General features: G+C 44.6%; 1 protein-coding gene across 1 annotated transcript in view; it reads left to right on the forward strand.

The window, feature by feature from the left end:
* The first annotated feature begins 939 nt into the window (after nt 1–939).
* LOC115271170 (thrombospondin type-1 domain-containing protein 4-like) overlaps nt 940–17641 on the forward strand; it is a 318226-nt gene continuing 301524 nt past the window's right edge. The window contains exon 1 of the mRNA XM_029910795.1: nt 940–1162. The gene's annotated coding sequence lies outside the window, so the exon portion shown is untranslated. The remainder of the gene's footprint in view (nt 1163–17641) is intronic.

Consider the following 17641-nt stretch of genomic DNA (forward strand, 5'->3'; position numbering starts at 1 on the left):
TGCGATAAATTAATTGTGTAAGAGCATACATGTGAGTTACTCTGCCTGCTCTAGCCTTTTGAAGTGCCAGAGGACTCTAGCCTGATTACTCTTTTCTGTAATCTCTCCGGGTTGGTTGGCAGGTGTTGGGTGTGGTGTTACCAATCCTTTTCACTTTAAGGTAGGGTTGGTGCTAGTTACCAAGGGTATGTCTACACAGCTGACATTAAAGCACTGGGAGCCTAGCTACCAGTGCCATAGCACTGTCTACACTGCCACTTTACAGAGCTCGCTCAGGGGGGTGAAGTAAAGAATTTCTAAGAAGGCCTGTGTGTGTGAATGGAATCTCTTATTGTAATCCTGGCTGAGCATTCCCCTTGAACCAGAGGCTAAGGCAGGAGGGAACAGAGGAATTGCCATACAGGGTCAGACCTCTGGTCCATCTAGCCCAGTATTTCCCCTGTGGGGGGCTGGCCCAAGCATGCGGTTCTCAGGATTCTCAGCAAGTCCCTTACTACTCAGATTATTGTCGTTTTCCCTCTTTGCTCCCACTTCTGCACATAGCAAAGCTACTAGGAGCCTGGGATTCACCCTTCCACGGCACCTGGCTAGCAGAGCTAGCACTCTAGCAGTGTTTTAAAATCACCCCGGGCCGGCCCAGGAGGACAGCACTAGCCGTGCTAGGTGAGGGTCAAGTCCACTGGATGAACTAGGGGGAGAGAGAGAACGAGGCGCTGCTTGGCTCTGACTTGCGGTTTGTTAAATGTCCAACAGTTGTTAGTGGTAGCTAAGTGGTTTCAGCCTGTGCCGAGGTGCGGAGGGAACCGCTGTGAGCCGAGCGGGAGATGCTGTTCTCCAGAAGAGCCGCCGGGTGGCAGCAGGGGCAGCAGCTCGTCCGCCGCTGCCTGTTGACTGTGTGTTTCTCTGCCCATTCAGGCAGGAGGGAAAGGGGAGCGAGGAAGGGCGCCCGCGAGAGAGGCGCTTTCCCCGCAGCCTGGAAACCCGCCTCGGATCCCGCAGGGGTTTCCAGCAGGCGCTGCCTGGCTGTGCACTGGCCGTTCCTCAGGGGCTCCCCGCTGCTCTCCATGGACTGAGGCTGCTCGGGCATCAGGCTTTGCATCAGCAGCACAGAGGGATCCTCGCCGTGGGGGACTGGACGTGAGCTCCCGGTGACACTGACAAGGTAAACGCTCTGCTTGCTCCAGCAGGTCTCCAGCCCTGCCCCGCTCCCCAGCCGCCGCTGGAGCAGCCGGCCTGCAGGGATCCCCCCACTCCAGCTGCGGGAGTCGGAAAGGAGAGAGGCAGGTCACTTGGATCGGAGAGTGACCTGGTGCTTTTGATCTGAGAGGCTTTAGCCGGCGCGTACGGGGTGTCATTTCCCTCTCGGTAACATGCTGAACGTGTCTCTCTGGTGGTGGTTTGAAGGGCTGCTGAGAGCCCCACGTGCTGAGGCTGGAGTTTGCCTCTGTGGGACACGTTGTATATTCACAGTTCCGAGGGGGAATTGGCCAGTTGTTGGGCCCCACAGGGCGTAAGTGACTATTCAGCACTCCCGTCTCCCAATCTGCATCTGCTCTTCAGGCCCCCTTGATGTCCCCCAATGGATGGCACAGAGTCCTGGTCTGCTAGCAGGCTAATGTGATCTCAGATCATGTGGCTTGTAGCTTTGAAGGCGTTCTCTCCTACACATTTCTGATCTCGTCTAGGGGATTCCTGGCCCTTCTTTTATTGTTACTTGATTCTTTTCCCATAAGGAACCATTTCAGAGCTGCTTTCCCCTTCGCACTGACTAACCCCGGGGTGGTTGTAATCATAATGTATGTAAGGAAGAGGGAGCCTCTTCTTGTTTTGGAATTTGTCCCATCCAGATAACCCAAGAGCTCATTCCAGAGGGTTTTGTACAAGAGGTTAAGAGAAAAAAGTTAGTTATTTTTATGGCGGATGAAGAGCCAGTGACCCTAATCTCTTTAATTTGGTAAGAGACATGTTGGGCCATTTCCAGGGGTCCAGCTTGATGAATTGTGCAAATTGGGAAGGGTGAGTGGGTGTCTTGCAGCTCCCTATAGCACTCCCCTGATGCTGCGCTGTGCCAGGCAGGACCCTGGAAACTGTGCTAGAACAGCCTATGAGTTGCTCCAATTTCCATGGAGCTGTAGTGGCTCCAGGGGGCTGAAAATTCAGTGCAGGATTGGGGTAGTATAGAAACATCTCAAAATGCCACTTTTCCTCTGGCCGCACTATAACTGACACTTTTATAAACTTAAATAATATACTGCTGGGAGACAAGTATTTAGCAGCAAGGAAGAGTGGTGTAAGAGTCACTACTCCAGCTCTACATCACCAGAGGAACCTCTTTACACTCCCTGGGTGATTTACCCTGGGCTGGTAAACTCCCTTTAGAGCCAGATTATGCCAGCAGCATGGAGCAAACTGGCTAAACTGAACTGTAGAATCTGGCTCACTGTTACCATTGGGCATTGCCATAGTCCTTTTCTCCAGGCCACTTTTTTATAAAAAGCCCTTGAATGAACATGTCCTTTCCTAAAAATGTAAGTGTCTCCCCCCCCCCTTTAGTCTAAAGAAGTTTCAGGTCTGACATGGCAGAATTAAATAGTCACTGTGGTGATATGAACTCTCAACAGAAATAGTAGAAATCATCATTGTTTTCTATGTATCCCTCTACTGATAAGACTTTGTTCTTTGGATTGAAGAATAGTATCACTTAATTTTGCTAGTGTCTCAAGCATAGCACAATTACACAATTCTGTGGATGAGAGAAGCCAGTGCTTATTATCTTCCGACATCCCACCAGTCTTGTATGCACAGTGCTCTTGTCCCTGTCTTGTGTTCCGTGACCAGGGAATGCATTGGAAGAGACCAGTCCTTTGCTGAGTTTATTGCTGACCATGGTACCATCAGTGCACTCTGACTCACCTAACTGGTCCATCAGTCCTATGGTACATGTTTCTGCCAACCTGGACTTCTCCCTGGCACAAGGTCTGGTGATAGATATGACTCCAGGTCATTTAGATATCATCAAGGATTCAAAATGAAAGCTAAAAATGGTGATATTATCCAGACTTTTGTAATGCTCAACTCTTCTTTTTGGGCCTTGTGAAAATTTCAAATATTCTGTTGTAACAATAGAGTTGAAATCCTGATTCTCTAAACTATGCTCTGAGAGTGAGTGACTTCAGTGAAAAAACAGATATCCTTCAAGGAAAAAATGCCATAAAATAACAAGTGTCAGGGGCTAGAAAGATCAGACAAGCTGCTCTGACTTGAGCTATCTTATAGGTGCCTTAAACATAAGTATGGTTGGAATACCCAGCACACTTACCTGAGAACCTAATGCCTTAATCTGGCCCCTGATTCTTGCTAGTTAGGTTTTAGGAATAGATCAAAACCTGCTCTTATTTACACTGACTTAAATCTGGAGTAGTTCCATTGAATAGTGTTTGCACTAGTTATGTATTGTACTTTTTTTTTTTTCTCTTTTCCTGCTTCATACAACAGGTTTGCTCACAACAGTTGATTTAGTTGCAGAAAATTAATTAGAGTTACTGGTGTGCAGTGCTGAGTTTTATGATGGGAGTATAAAACATTTGCTTTAGAGAACATGGATAACTGTCTTTTTTTTTTTTTTTTTAAACCTGCTGTCAATTAAAACCAAAAGCTACAATTAAAAAAAAGAGACTCTCTTGGGCCGCTCCCAAGTAACTCTGGAGATTATTTGCTGTCATCATTTTGGGCCCAATCCTCCACACCATTACACTGGTTTTGTGGTGTTGTAGACCCTTTGATCCCAGTGGAGCTGTGTGAGTGTAAAACTGTGGCAATGGAGTGTGGGATTAGGCTCTGCATTTAAACAAAAATTCTACCAAAAGTCCCCTGCATTAAGGGCCTCATGCAAAGTCCACTGAACTCAAGACTACCCAGGGTTTTGGATCAGGCCCTAAGAGAACATTAAGTTTGGGTAGGTAAGTGCTTAAAATCAAGTGTGTAGGTGCAACTTTAACAATGGCCTCTGCACTATCATCATAGGCTTTAATTATGTAAGGCCATCAATTTTGGCAAATAGAGAAAATGCTGTTCTCACAGGAAGATAATTGCCATGTTGGCTGAGACCAGTGTTCCATCTAATCAGTATCCTGTCTCTGACAGTATCTTTTCTGTCGCCCTAGATGCATATGTAACATTTTGTAACTTTCCATTCTTTTATACTTCACTCCTGTCATCCTTGTAATGTTCCATTACAATAGGCTTGAAAACTTACCTGAGAGCGCGCAAGGCTTTTCATATGTGTCTGAACAATTTTCTTTTCAAACGGCAGCACAGCCTGCCATAAGTACAAGTGAGGGGATGAGTCACTTAACTATGAAGTTAATTTGGCTGTGAATTTAGTGGCCTATATATGCCAGCTGATTACTCTAGGCTATATAGTTAGCCTGTTGGATGTTGTGTACCAGCGGTTTATTGTGTACTTCTCATCTGAATGACTTCCCTTGACTGTTTCTCTGGCATTCGAGCTAGCACATGATGCTAGAAAATGACACTTACTAGATAGCAAGTGTGTTGGGATGGGGGTGGAGTGGGCGAAATAGGCGCCTATATAAGACAAAGCTTCAAGTATCAGGACCAGGGCCACCCAGAGGATTCAGGGGGCCTGGGGCAAAGCAATTTCGGGGGGCCCTTCCATAAAAAAAGTTGCAAAACTATAGTAACATGTATTTGGAAATGTAAAAAATAACCAGTGAAATACATTTAAAAATTAATTTTTAATAATTTGAAAATACACAATACATTATTTGAAAACATTAAATGCTTTAATGGTATGTATACATTTGCAATTACATAATGCTTCTTATGAAATTGTTTTTTTACCAGTTGTTCTGAACATTAATTATACAGCTGCAATTTTTTTCCTCGCTTTCATTTTGGTGAACTCATTAATAATGTCATCAAAATGTATGTCTTTGGCCATTTCATATTCTATGCTCAGGCTGAACCATTTACTCACTTTTTCTTCCCCGGTGGCTGAACGCAAACGATTTTTGATCAATGTTAGCTTACTAAATGCACGCTCTCCCGATGCTACCGACACTGGCAACACTGTTAGTAGGCGTAAACAAATACAAATGTGTGGAAACACATTTTCCAACCCTTTTTTGAAGAGAGCATTAAGAAGTGCAAGTGCAGAGGTTATATGTCCATCAACTCTTAAATTGGAATCTTCTTTTATTTTGTAAAAGATTCTAAGTTCCTCTTTTAAGATCTTCTCTCTGGAGGTCTTTTGGATATGCTGTGGCCAAAGTGTCAACAACATTTTCTATAGAAGATTCATCCACTTTATCTGACAGACACAAAATGGGTGAAAATAAATTTGAGACTTCAGCCATTCTTTCACCAAGACCTCCTAGCTCTGATAGAAGCAAATCTATTGTCGGGAAGAACACCTGTACTTTGAACTGAATATCGGGAGAATCAAACGTATAGTCTGCATCCCCTGTGTTGTCAAAGAATCGCTTGTTCTTCCGGATCCTTGAGTCACTTTTCATTTTTGGGTCATGCCGAGGCTTGAAGCGACTTGTTTGGCTTCTTCAAAAAAATTGGCCAAGAATCTTTCAATGTTTGAATTACCTTGACTAAGTTGCTCATGTGTTTAGCTCCCTCTTCCATTGTTGATTTGGCGCTTTGTAGGACCTTGTTCTTATCATCAATACACTGAAGCACGTTAAACCATATTGTAGTAAGAAGTACAAATTCAAATGACTTAAGCCATTTAATCAAACAGTCAACATGTGCCTGGATTTCGGAAGATAAATGAAGCGCCTGTGTGTTTTTTTTTTTTTTTTTTTTTGATTAGGGGGCGAACAGCATCAACTCTTGTGCTCCACCTAGTTTTAGATACAGAGTGAAGAGATATATTCGCAGTGGACTGCAAAATTTTCCATCTCGCAGGGCTAAGAGCAAATACTTTATAGAGTTTCTGAACATTTCCAAAATATGTTTTTACCTCTACACTGGTTTCCATAGCGTGGGTGCCACAGAGGTTCAGCGTGTGAGCAATGCATGGAGAAAAATAGGCTTGGGCATTTTCTTCCAAAATTCTTGTCTTTACACCCTGAAATTTTCCTGACATGTTAGAGGCATTGTCATATCCCTGCCCTCTGCACCAAGATAGTTCTAAGTCACATTCTTTTTAAAATCTCTTTATCTGTTCTGCTATATCTGCGCCAGTCTTCTTTTCAAAATCTACTAGTTTAACACATCTTTCATGCACATCCCAATTTCGGTTTTTTTGCATCACATATCTGAGAATAAAAACGAACTGCTCTGTGTGTGAAACATCAGGTGTACCATCAACATCAATGCTGAAATATCGGGCTTTTCTTACCTCTTCAAGAACAGAATTTAAAACTTTCTCCCCACACAGTTTCAAGAACTCATTCTGACTACGCCATGACAGGTAGTGAGCCTGCATTCTTCGACCAGACTCTCTGCATTGAGCTACCATGTCTAGATGTGGTTGCACCTCAGTATTGTACCTGCCCACAAGCTTCAGTATTGACAAGAAAAGCCCACAGTTGTCATAATCAACAGTAGAATGGCTACCATGAAATGGCAGATTATTCTTTGCTAGGAAAATAATTACATCAACAATGGCAGTTAATATTTTACACCATTTTTCCTCCTCCTGTTTAATACTATGTTGTAATGCTGCATCAATGCCTCTTTTATCACTGAGTGTCTGAAATAATTCCTTCCACTTAATGTAATTGCTCAAATGTAAAGCGTTTTCTTCATGACTCTTGATTTTCTCGTAAATCTTTTTCCAATTATTGGCAATTCCACCTTCGCCAAATTTTTAATGATGTAATTGGTTAGTTTGAGTTGCACTTCTGTAGAGACTGCAAGGGAAACAAAATATTGCATCAGCATCTTTACTCCACACCATCCAGTCTCTTTCAATACATTCGCCATTACTCAGATGTTTAGAAAAAACTGTTATCGGCAATTTCCTGCCAAAAGAATCACGAGGAAAGTTTTTGGGCTTATGTGGTGGACCCTTCAATACAATAAGATCTCTTTTCTTTATATCTAGGTACTTCCAAGAGGCTGGGTCGTTACTGCACAACTCTTCTTCGTCATTCCCATCTACAGCAGCAGGACTAGTCGACTGTACCAGTTTCTCAGTTATAGCAGTGTTACCGCTGTGTTCTTCATTGTCTATCCAAAGAGGCTGGATTTCCTTCTCTTCCTCCACAACAACCATAACATTGTTTTCTGAATGTGGTAATATTTTGGATTCCTCACACACCGCCTTTTCTTTTTCTCTTACCAACACCACTTTCACTTCCCACCTCTGAAGAGCCTTGAATGTCAGCATCGATCAACTCAGTAAACTGACTTGACTTGGATTGTGCCTGAAGACATTTGTGAAGAGTTATTTTTCCCTTTTCTTCTTGCGTCTGTCTGGCTTTCTTCTGCTTTCTCTTCTCAAATCCTGAAAGATATGTACATTTCATTTTCTAACCCCTACGATCGTAGACTGTGATGATACCTGCAAACAAATGAATTCCCTTGGTATCTTTCATTTTGTTAGGTCGTGTGACGCTGTACCCCATAATGCTTTATGGGAATATGACACAACTGGAATATGATCTACTGAATCTATCTGCTACATATGCTATGTAACATATCTATATAAAGGTTATGATCTACTGAATCTATTAATCCTATCTGCATGCATGCCCAGGTAACTCCTAAACTCCATCTTGGAGCTGGACTGTGCATAGAAGTGAGGAGGGGGTCTCCACCCACAAGAAAAAGGTCTATTTAAACCCCTGGGAGAGCCCTCCATGGTGGCTTCAGCTGGCTAAAGAGAGAGCCTCCCTACCCCCCAGGATACTTGAAAGAAACTGTAACAAAGGACAGTGTGCAAGGGGTGTGAGTGATTGCTGGACCCAGGCTAAAAGGAGATTAGTCTGTAAAAGGGAGCATTCTGGAACTGGTGAGGATCTTCTCTGTATTCAGTTTGATTAGACATAGATTTGTGCATTTTATTTTATTTGGCTTGGTGACTTACTTTGTTCTGTCTGTTACTACTTGGAACCACTTAAATCCTACTTTCTGTATTTAATAAAATCACTTTTTACTTATTAATTAACTCAGAGTATGTATTAATACCTGGGGGAGCAAACAGCTGTGCATATCTCTCTATCAGTGTTATAGAGGGTGAACAATTTGAGTTTACCCTGTATAAGCTTTATACAGGGTAAAACGGATTTATTTGGGTTTAGACTCCATTCGAAGTTGGGCATCTGAATGTTAAAAACAGGAACACTTCTGTTAGTTGCTTTCAGGTAAACCTGCAGCTTTGGGGCAAGTAATTCAGACCCTGGGTCTTTGTTGGAGCAGACGGAAGTGTCTGGCTCAGCAAGACAGGATGCCGGAGGCCTGAGCTGGCAGGGAAAGCAGGGCTAGAAGTAGTCTCTGGGCACATCAGGTGGGTGTACCACATCACATGAGTTCAGAAATGCCAGTAGAAGCTATTTGAAACTTGTTTTCACAGCAATAGTGACTATCTTTTATTTGTTCTTTCTGTATCAATTAGGGTGGAAAAAAGGCCCTGGCCATGCAGCGTGGCTCCGCGGCGGGACCTGAGCTCCTCCCACTCAGAGCCGCGTGGTAAGGGGGTGGGGCTGTGAGCTCAGGTCCGGACGGAACCCCGTCCCCTTACGACGCGGCTCTGAGTGGGAGGAGCTCAGGTCCCGCCGCTGCAGCGCTGTCCAGGGCCGCTCCTGGATGCGGCGTACTGAGGCGCTGGGGGATGGAGGAAGGCGGGGCCGGGGGGGAGCCTCAGACATTCTCATGGGGCTGGGGGCCCCTGCAGGGCCTGGGGCAAATTGCCCCACTTGCCCCCCCCTCTGGGTGGCCCTGATCGGGACTGTCCCTATAAAATCAGGGCATCTGCTCATCCTGCACGTATCTGTCATGAGATTGTAGAAAATTTTTATGGTATTATGTTGTACAGAGAAATATTATGTAATTAAGGCCCCTTAGCTATATTCTCAACTGGTGTAAATGGGTGTGGCTCAGTTTACTCATTTACACCAATGTGTGTGGGGGTATTTTTTAATACTGCCTAAGGCTCTGGCTCTGTATCCTACTGCATACTGCTTTGTGCAACCTTTGCTTTGGCATTTCATGATTTTTTTTATTTTGCGCCCTTACCCTAGTAACCTGATCATTCCCTTAACCTAGTTGTGTAATAGAACTTCCTTGGTTTTTTTTTTTTCCTCAAAAAAGAGAGGAGAGAAAAAACAAAGGTAAACGGGAACTTCAGTCTCCAGGACTCCAAAGCTCATCTGGCTTGCGATACCTGGCAATAGCAAGTATTAATTCCACAAGCTGGAAATACTTGCCTACACTGCACTGGAATGCCCTGTCCCACCCTGCATTCCGATCCAAGGCCCATTGAAGGGAATGGAAAGAACTACATTGATTTCAATGATCTTTGCACAAGGGCTGATTCTTACTGCAGGGCATGAGTTAGTCTCTTGCTTACCTTACAGTCACACAGCAGCCTTCTCAAAACCCTTCACACCTTGCAAGGGCCACAGAGATTGAGCCTCTAAGGGCACAGCTTATAAAATGCACCTGCGCTCCTATGGAGTCTTGCCTCAGCTTCTGCGCTCTCTCACTATGCTTTTCACTGCACAGCTAAATCAGCCACATGTGCATGTGCACTGTAACCTTTCTGGAGCTCCTAGTGACAAGTACACTGTATGTGCACACTGCGGTTTTGCTGATTTCTCCCTCGGTTCAATCCAAATCCGTTTCCTCTAACACTAAAACGTGTTTCTCATCAATAAAGGACATTTCCATGGCAAAGGGCAACATTCAGGTGAGGAAACTTTAAATGGTGGGTGGGGGAGTTTCAAGCACTTCTAAATGGGGAAAATGTACTTTTTCGCACTCCTGAGGCTTCAGAGTGGCTGACTTATCCCACTTTGCAAAGATCTTCATTTTGGAGGTGGGAAGGAGCCTGGGAAGGCAAAAGTTTTAGGAAGTTGTGAATCCCTGAGACAGGGCTGGTATTGGACTGTAAATGTTGCTGCAACCATAACTATAGCTGCTTCTGCTGTAATGACTTTTACGTCTTAAATTCAAGAGTCTTCCTCTGTGAATTATGATTATTGCATAAATGAAAGGTACTTGATTAATTTGATGGAACAGGATACAACCCTTACTACACTGATATGGTGAGAGACTGCCACACACTCTCAAAGAAACTGAGGAACCTCCTGTACAGCAGAGAGGAGAAGATCAAGAATGAGCTCTTCAAAACTGGAGACTGTCATACAAAACCAAACTTCCATGTGGCTGGACTTTACAAAAACGAGACAAGCCATTTACAACGCACACTTTACTTCTCTACAAGAGGGGGAAAAAGGACAGTAAACTATCTACATGCCACAGGGAGCTACAACAGTGGTACCCTCAACTCACCTAACAATATTGTTAAACCAGGGCCGCCCAGAGGATTCAGGGGGCCTGGGGCAAAGCAGGGGAGCTGCGGCAGGGGGCCCTTCAGTCGCTCCGCATCTTCGGCAGCACTGAAGGGCCTCCTGCTGCCAAAATGCTGCCAAAGACCCAGACCGCCGCCAGGCCAGGGCTCGTGGGGCCCCTGCAGGGCCGGGGCCTGGGCAAATTGCCCCACTTGCCGCCCCCCCCCCCACCCGGACGGCCCTGTGTTAATCTATCCAACCACACACTTGGCCTGGCAGAAGAGTCTGTCCTATCTTGGGGACTCTCTTTCTGCCCCACCATCCCCACGAACATGATACAGTTCTGTGGTGATCTGGAAGCCTACTTTTGTCATTTCCGACTCAAGGAACACCATGGCAACACACCACTGAACAGTGCACTGACCCACAGGAACCCTGCTACCAACACTACAAGAAGAAGAATTCTGCGTGGACTCCTCCTGACGGTTGAAATGACAGACTGGACTTCTACATAGAGTGCTTCCACAGATGTGCACAGGCTGAAATTGTGAACAAACAGCATCACTTGCCCCATAACCTCAGCTGTACAGAACGCAACGCCATCCACCGCCTCAGAAACAACTGACATTATAATCAAAGAGGCTGACAAAGAAAGTGCTGTAGTCATAATGAACAGGTCGGATTATGAACAGGAGGCTGCCAGGCAACTCTCCAACACCACATTCTACAGGCCACTATCCTCTGATCCCACTAAGGACTACCAAAAGAAACTACACCATGTGCTCAAGAAACTCCCTGTTATAGCACAAGAAAAATCAACACGATCACACCCCCAGAGCCCTGACCAGGGGTATTCTATCTGCTACCCAAGATCCATAAACCTGGAAACCTTGGAGGCCCCATCATCTCAGGCATCGGCACTCTTACAGCAGAATTATCTGGCTATTTGGACTCTATCCTCAGACCCTATGCTACCAGCACTCCTAGCTATCTTCGAGACACCAGCGACTTTCTGAGGAAACTACAATGCCCTGGTGATCTTCCTGAAAACATCCTCCTGGCCACCATGGATGTAGAAGCTCTTTACACCAATGACTACAAGCTGTCAAGAACAGTATCCTTGATGAGGCATGGCACACCTGGTGGCTGAGCTTTGTGACTTTCTCCTCACCAACAACCATTTCAGATTTGGGGACAACTTATACCTTCAAGTCAGTGGCACTGCTATGGGTACCCACATGGCCCCACAGTATGCCAACATTTTTATGGCTTCCTCAGCTCTCGTCCCCTAGTGCCCCTCCTCTACTTGCGCTACATTGATGACATCTTCATCATATGGACCCACGGGAAGGAGGCCCTCGAAGGATTGCACTTGGATTTCAACAATTTCCACCCCACCATCAACCTCAGCCTGGACCAGTCCACACAAGACATCCACTTCCTGGACACTACAGTGGAAATAAGTGATGGTCACATAAACACCACCCTATACCGGAAACCTACTGACCACTATACTTGCCTACATGCCTCCAGCTTCCATCCAGGACACATCACATGATCCATTGTCTACAGCCAAGCCCTAAGATACAACCGAATTTGCTCCAACCCCTCAGACAGAGACAAACACCTACAAGATCTTTATCAAGCATTCTTAAAACTACAATACCCACCCGAGGAAGTGAGGAAACAGAGCAAGACGAGTACCCAGAAGTCACCTACTACAGAACAGGCCCAACAAGGAAAATAACAGAACACCACTGGCCATCACATACAGCCCCCATCTAAAACCTCTCCAGCACATCAACGATCTACAACCTATCCTGGAAAATAATCCCTCACTCTCCGAGACCTTGGGAGGCAGGCCAGTCTTCGCTTACAGACCGCCCCCCAACCTGAAGCAAATACCAGCAACTACACACCACACCACAGAAACACTAACCCAGGAACCAATCCCTGTAGCAAACCTCGTTGCCTACTCTAGCGACACCATCAGAGGACCCAACCATATCAGCCACACCATCAGGGACTCATTCACCTGCACATCTACTAATGTTATATATGCCACCATGTGCCAGCAATGCCCCGTGCCATGTACATTGGCCAAACTGGACAGTCTCTCTACATAAAAGAATAAATGGACACAAATCGGACATCAGGAATGGTAACATACAAAAGCCAGTAGGAGAATACTTCAATCTTCCTGGACATTCTGTAACTGGTTTAAAAGTAGTCATACTTGAACAAAAAAACTTCAGAAACAGACTTCAAAGAGAAACTGCAGAACTAAAATTCATTTGCAAATTTAACACCATTAATTTGGGCTTGAATAGGGACTGGGAGTGGCTGGCTTACTGCAAAAGCCGCTTTGCCTCTCCTGGAATTGACACCTCATCAATTATTGGGAGTGGACTACATCCACCCTGATTGAACTGGCCCTGTCAACACTGGCTCTCCACTTGTGAGGTACTCCCTTCACTACATGTGTCAGTATATAATGCCTGCATCTGTAATTTTCACTCCATGCATCTGAAGAAGTGGGTTTTTTTTACCCACAAAAGCTTATGCCCAAATAAATTTGTTAGTCTTTAAGGTGCCATCGGACTCCTTGTTGTTTTTGTGGATACAATGTAACGCGGCTACCCCCTGATACTTAACCCTGATACTTACTACTATATTTTGATGTTAATTCACTTTTCCTTCACTGAGACGGTCTCTCTGCCCATGCTTTGGGTGTGTTTAATGTTAGGGTCCCCACTTTTGGTGACTGTCAGGATCTTAATGCTGCTGCAAGCCCCTGATTGCCCCCTATATTGCTGGGGCAAACTGCAGCCTCTGTGGCAGTGCAAAAGGGACTACTTCTTCATTAGATACTAACAGGCAGCTCTGAGCAAAGAGATCATGGGAATATCGAGTGCACTCATTTGAAGCTGCCTATCTCTGCAGCTGCCCTAGAAATTGCAGTTTGGAGCAGACGCAACCTGAGGCATTCTGTGGCACAGCCACACTTGCTTCTGCAAGTCCAGCATGCTTCTCTTGGAGGCCTGGTCTACACTACGACTTTAATTCGGATTTAGCTGCGTTAATCCGAATTAACCCTTCACCCGTCCACACTACAGAGCCAGTTAATTCGAATTAAAGGGCACTTAAAATCGATTTCTGTACTCCACCTCGACGAGCGGAGTAGCGCCTAAATCGATTTTGTTAATTAGGGTTAGTGTGGCCGCACACCACCGAATTACTGTGTTTAAATTAATGGGGTAGTGTGGCCGCACACCACCGAATTAATGTGGTTAAAAACCGAATTAAGGTGTTTAGTGTGGCCGCGCACAATCGAATTTATACAACCTGTTTCCCAAATTCGAATTATCTAAATTCGGATTAATCCCGTAGTGTAGACATACCCGGAGGTAGCATCGGGGCTTTTGTCACTGAGGAGGGGTGTCTGATTAGGCCATGCAAGGAAAGGATTGTTAGGAGGGATCTTCTATGCTGATCTTCTTGCCCAAATTTTTCCTCCCCCCACCCCTCCAAGCCAGAGCCAGCCAAGTTATTCATCTTTTCGGGTAAAGTTGGGAATGTCCCTGTGACTCCTTCTCTGTGACACCTGCACCTGCTGTCTGCTTGGAGGGCAGAGGTTGTAGGAAAGGCAGATGAACAACTGATTTTGCAAAATCTCTCAGCTAAAATGCAGGAAACCGTATGGTTGTTCCCCCCCCCCCCCCGCATTTTTTAGGGAAATAACCCCCCCCCCCCAGTTCTCTCCATTTTTATCATATTGATACAGGTGTTTCTTTCTGAGCAAGTCTAAACTGCAGCATTTGTAGAAATGGGGGAAGGAGCACAAGGGGATATGTCCCTATGTAGTTCCACATACTGGACACTCTCCCCTCCCCCAACACACCATGATTTTGTTTTGCTAGAGGCCTGCTTGGTGATGGGAACTCCTTCTGGATGCATTTCTTCTCTTGTCCCTAGTTTCTTCCTCTGGCATGCTGTCACACATAATGGCCACTAAATTTGGTAAAGACAAGGTAGGTGAGCTAATATCTTTTACTGGATGAACCTCTGGTGAGAGTAGGGTGACCAGATGAGGGAAAGAAAAAATCAGGACACATGGGGTGGGGGAGGGGGGGAAGAGCAAAAAAAAAAAAAGCCGAGTGCTGCTGGCGGATATCGGGACAATTTGCATCCCGACCCCAAAGATCGGTTGGGATGCGGGACACACCCTGAAATATCGGGATGTCTGGTCACCCTAGGTGAGAGAGACAAGCTTTTGAGCCACACAGAGCTCTTCTTTAGGTGTGGGAAAGGAACTGTATACTGAACTTGGTAAACAGAGGCCTCTTGGTGCCAATGGGCAAAGTGTTCACTGTTCTTTAGAAGCAACTCCTGTCTCAGACCTGACAGACTCACTACACATGATATTTATCCATGAAGGGTTGCATGGGAGGGCTCTACTGACAGTTTGTCTCTTGCCAACACACACGATTGTTGTGAGATGTGTGTACCGGTAATGTTTAAGGAATAATTTAACTCTATTGAAAAATTATGCCCTTATGGTATTGAAGTGAAAGTGATGTCATGAGCAAATCATATGTTTCTGTGACAGCCCATTCAAGTGAATTATTGAATTATTGTTCAATTGCTCAATTTCCCACTGTCACAAAAACACAGAAAAGTCAATGGAAAACCATCAAAGATGTACTGTCAACATCAAAACCACTTGGAGGTAAAAAGGAGCATTATACTAGACAGGGGATCATCCTGTCTGTGAATAAGGACAAAAGACGGATTCAGTGTATCACAGGGTGGAGAAAGATGCTCTGCATCCATTCACTGAGGAGACATCTTGTTGAGTGGTATGTTTCATGAAAGATTGAGTTCTGGTTCCTGGGAGGCCAGCCAGCTCTCCGACAGACTGAACTCTGGGGGTGGGAGGGAAACCTACTTTATTACATAGGAAATAAGTGTAGGCCCTAGTTTACGTTTAATGATTTTTGTTTTGTATTGTAACCATCTGTTTCTATTAGTCACTCTTGTTTCTAGCGGAACCTCTATTCTTTCTTAAATAAACCTTCTTATGTTTTGTTATGAGTATGCGTAAGTGCTGTGTGTTCTACAGGGGCAGTGATTTAAGGTTAAACTGGCGTATATGGCTCCTTTGGGAGCAGAGGATCTGGGATTTCTGAGTAGCAGCCAGTGTTGGGCTGGAGATCACAGGGGAATGATTCAAGGATTGGGGTGCACCTCTTGTTAACCTGCAAGGCAAAGACAGGACTGGCATAGCCTGTGACAGTGGCTGAAAGGCTGGCAGTGTTGGGGAGTTGACACCCAGCTACCAAAGGCAAGACTCCCTATTGCTAGAGACAAGGGGCAACAAGGTGACTCACAGTCCTGGGTCCCCTGAGAACCATCACAGTTCCTCTTCCAATTTTGACTGACATTGGCAATCCAGTGGTTAATGCACTTTGCTATTGCACTCCCTCTGCCCAGCATTGGGCTCCAAAGCTGCCAGGCAGAAAAACAAGACGATTTTGCTTTGGGGCCCTGTGAATTTAAGGCTGGAAAGGCACCCACTTCTACATTGGCTTCTACAGCTGCAGAATTGTGGCATTCTTGGAGCTTTGGTCAGTATTTATAATCATTAAACCATCAACACTTGCCAACTTCTACCACAAAGTGGCAGCTGGAGATACCAAGTAGTGATAACTGCTGGCAAATGTTTGACTTCTTAATGGCAAGCATTGTACTTGAAATGTTACAGTGCAGTGCAAATTGGGCATAAATGATCATTGTAAATAAAAAGGCAATATTGGCTAGATGCTCGGATTGGCTGTCAGGAGCTGGGCTTTTACTTTTCAACACTGTCACTGACTTTCTCTGTGACCTTGATCAAGTCATCTAGCCTCTTTCTCTGTTCCCCATATTGGATATTAATATTCCAAATATTAATTAATATTCCAGAGGGATATTAATATTTACTGACTAGTGCTTTAATGTATTCACATGAGAAGTATATTAGGCATCAAAACTATAATGTATAAAGAAATCACGTGATACAGTGTGTGTCCTTTGGATTTATTAATGTCTTTTTTTTTTTTTTAATTGCAGCTTTAGCACTTGCTTTTTGGCTATTTGACATGAGCCTGGCGGTTCTGTGCTGCTAACTTTTGGCATCCCATTTGTGACGTTGTGCAGTCTATATGGTTTTATAAAAATATAAGTGAATGTAATGTAATTGGGATATGCTTCATGCAAAAGGTCTCTTGTAAGGTATCATTACAATGCTCATAATGTACTGAGTGTGATCATCCTATTTGTAGAAATGTACCACTCTTGTATCTAAAACTAGAAATATAAAACATAACTCTGAGGGCCTATTGTAATTATGTAAAGTGTGGGCCATTAATGATGGTTTGGAATCTTGATGACTCCCATTAACAAGGACCATTGTCTGCAGATGACTGTGTTTACCTGTGAGTCTTCCTGTATATGTGTGTGCTGGCAAGTGAGTAATGAAGTCTTGCAGTGACATGTGATCATGTCACCTGAACTGGAATCCATCTTTAACCTGGTGCTTTTCCAGTGAGGGGGGGTGAAAACCCAGAGGGACAAAGAGTTCCCGCCTTATGCAAAAGATATATAAAGGGGTGGAAGAGAACAGAGAGGGAGAGGAGGCATCATGGAGAATCCCCTAGATAACACCTAAGCTGGAACAAGAGCTGTACCAGGGGAAAGAATTGTGCCCAGGCCTGGAAGGTGTCCAGTCTGAGAAAAACTTACTGAAGCATCTCTGAGGGTGAGATTATCTGTATTTAGTTTGATTAGGCATAGATTTGCGCATTTTATTTATTTTGCTTGTGACTTACTTTGTTCTGTCTGTTACTACTTTGAACCACTTAAATCCTACTGTCTGTATTTAATAAAATCACTTTTTATTTAGTAATTTACTCAGAGTATGTATTAATACCTGGGAGAGCAAACAACTGTGCATATCTCTCTATCAGTGTTATAGAGGGCGAACAATTTACGAGTTTGCCCTGCATAAGCTTTATGCAGGGTAAAACGGATTTATCTGGGTTTAGACCCCATTGGGAGTTGGGCATCTGAGTGCTAAAGACAAGCACACTCCTGTGAGCTGTTTTTGG

The sequence above is a fragment of the Terrapene carolina genome, unplaced genomic scaffold (assembly GCF_002925995.2).
Source record: "Terrapene carolina triunguis isolate 2854851 unplaced genomic scaffold, T_m_triunguis-2.0 Scaffold67, whole genome shotgun sequence".
Lineage (NCBI taxonomy): Eukaryota > Metazoa > Chordata > Testudines > Emydidae > Terrapene > Terrapene triunguis.